This window comes from Sander lucioperca, chromosome 3 (assembly GCF_008315115.2).
Source record: "Sander lucioperca isolate FBNREF2018 chromosome 3, SLUC_FBN_1.2, whole genome shotgun sequence".
NCBI lineage: Eukaryota > Metazoa > Chordata > Actinopteri > Perciformes > Percidae > Sander > Sander lucioperca.
The window spans coordinates 12970856-12973867 of record NC_050175.1 but is presented as its reverse complement, the minus strand read 5'-3'; positions in this window follow the sequence as shown (position 1 = coordinate 12973867).

Here is a 3012-nt window from a genome sequence, read left to right as displayed (position 1 = left end):
CATTTGCAGATGTTTTGGATTAATTAGCTGATTAGAGTGGGACACTTTGAGCCTAAAATATTGAATCTTTTCACAATATTCAAATTTTCTGAGGGTTTTCATAAACTGTAAGCCATAGTCATCAAAATTATAACAAATACAGGCTTGAGATATCTCGCTTTGCATGTAATAAGTCTATATAATTAGTTTAACCTTTTAAGTTGAATTACTGGAATAAATGAACTTTTGCACAATATTCTAATTTTTCGAGTTTCATCTGTATGCTTCTGGTTCACCTGTTAATTGTTAAAGCAAAATTGCCCCTTTGTACATTTGGTTGTGACTGAATTCTTGCTGTTAATATGAAAGTCCATAACGAAACAACACACCATTCTACTTTTAAGGGCTAAATTAAATGAAATATGGCTCGTTTTCCGTTTGAACACATTGTCATCAATATTAACAAGGTTTAAAATGACCCATTTTTCAAATTGTAAACATGTAACTACATGAAAACCTCACTGTTGCATGAAATATCTTTTGTGTTTAGCCTACATCATCAGTTTCTATCTAATGTGAATCAAGAGGCTATATCAGCTTCGCTACCAGGCTGTCTTTTTTTTTTTTTTGTCTTCAAAAACCTTTATTATTCAAGTACAGATCCATAAACACATTGAAAACATTAAATGCATACATACACGAAAAAGGGGCGCATTAAATTTACATTAAAGAGGTTGTAAGGCATTGTAAATGTTCAGAGTCCAGATGGCTTTCTTATTTGTCAGTCCTTTTTTAAAGTTTTAAAATATAATTTCATGTCATTTTTAAATTGGTGACTAGCCTATTTGGTTTTCTTTCAGATCATTTACATTTATAGATATAAAATTTTCAAATAAAATTAAAAGATTCAAAATAAAAAACATGGCATTTATCCAAATAATTTTCTTCATAGTAAAAAAATTCTACCAGGCTGTCTTGGTCCGTTCGAGCGTATGGGGATGACGTAAGCAAAAAAAATGTCTGACTTGGATGTGGGCGGGGCTTGATGTCAAGCCCCGCCTTCCCGCAGACTGCAGCGAGATATACTTGCATGAGTTTGCTGGTGGGCAGAGGGAGCACTGCTCCCCTGGTGGCTGAAACAGGTAATTGCATTGTTTAAAAAATGAGTGGAATAATTAATTATATCTGGCATGACCAGATATTTTATAAATATCTTAAATAACACAAAACAACTAAATGGTGATAGGTAATACATCAGAGTTCATATACTGCTTTAGTAAAAAAAAATATTACCTGGCTGACGATGGGAGCAGCAGGACGCAAAAAACGAAAGTTACTGTTGCACTAGTCTGGACATCTTGCAGTGCCAACCTTGCAATAAAGGTTTCCTAAATGCCATGTATATAAATGTGATGTCAGCTTACTAATTTATTGCGGGTTTTGTGTAGATTTGGACTTTTATACGTTTATTCCACTTTGTTTAAATGGTGAAGTGGAGAGGCCTCGTTCACCTGTTTGGAGCTGGCTGGTGAATGTGACGCTCGTATAGGCCTTGCTGGATACACCGTGACTCTGTTTGTGGATCTACTAATCGCTGTGGATTACTTTTTTTTGTGTCATTGGATTACGGCAAAATACGGATCTTTTTTTCTTAACGTGTCTTAACGTTAATGAGGAGTTTGGCGAGGCATCTCAACAGACTGTAGGTCGAACACTGATTGTTCACTGTTACATTTTAGTTGAATTTAAGTGTCAGGGCATTCCGCCACCGTCTGTCTATTGCGTTCCAAAACAGCCGTGACGCAATTGGATTTCATAAGGGCGAATTGTTAAATTGTTACAATGTAATTTAAAATCTGCTTTAAAAATAAACATATATGTTTTGGAATATAATGTTCAGCTTCGGCAGCTTTACCTATGTGCTAAATATACGACTGAGGAATCCTAGTGACGAGTCCATAGCAACCAGTGTTGAATTGGTTATTTCCCAGTGTCCTTTGCTGAATGGTCTCAATGTTTTATTGTTTTATTTCATATGAATACTAGTTTACTAGAGGAGTAACTTAGTATTTGAAGTAATGCAGTAATGCAGGAAGTGTGCATTTAGTTTCCATGATTATTGTGTTTTCACAACTATATTAGTGAGTAAACCTACTGAAATGGCCACCACACCATAACAGAGGAGTGTGATGTGTAAGATGAGAATGCAGAGGTTAACTCATGTATGTCATGGCTGTAAAAAATCTAATGGCATCTGTATATCTTTGCTAAGCGCAAGCTAGCACATAAGGGGAGGGTCACGCTTCTTTTTCAAATCATTTTGGAGGGTCATAGAAAAATTATTACTGGCGAGGGGAGGGTCAAGTCTTTTTAGCCTAAAGGTCCCAAAACTCCTCCGGTGGCCCCTTAAATAAATAACAAACAGTCCCTTAGCCCTCCATGGATAACTTTTCTTTTCAGGATCCTGTGGAATTGGCTGTACTCTTTCCTTAACTTCTTCAGTGTCCTGATTCTTTAATGACTAAAAATAATCAAAGCAACAAAATGAGTGTGCTTCACTCAGCCATTCCAAAGTCAACAGGGGCTCATGACTTTAACTAACTCCATCAAGAAGGGCTGTGACTTAATTAAACCTTGCAAACAATGTCACGGACCACAGAGGCTGGCACTGCTTCCTTGCCAAAATTCAAAATGTGAGAGAAATGCCATTACCTCAAGTTACTTTACAAAGAAAAAAAAATCTCAGAGGAACTCACATTGCTTCTGGCTATGATCCTTGAGCAGACAATCAGCACTATGTATTGGCCACTAATTAGGTACTTTGTATTCATTTGTTTCATACATTTGTAAAAGTAAAATGTAATGCAATAGAGATCAAACTAATTCAAAAGTATTTCCCTTATGTATCATAGCAGCAGCATAACACTGGATAATTTATTGACTGGATACTTTATCATTATAACTTTTTAACACTAAAGTTTGTCAGTACAACTTGAATTAAACCTGTTGACTGCTGGCTTCACCCCCTCAGGA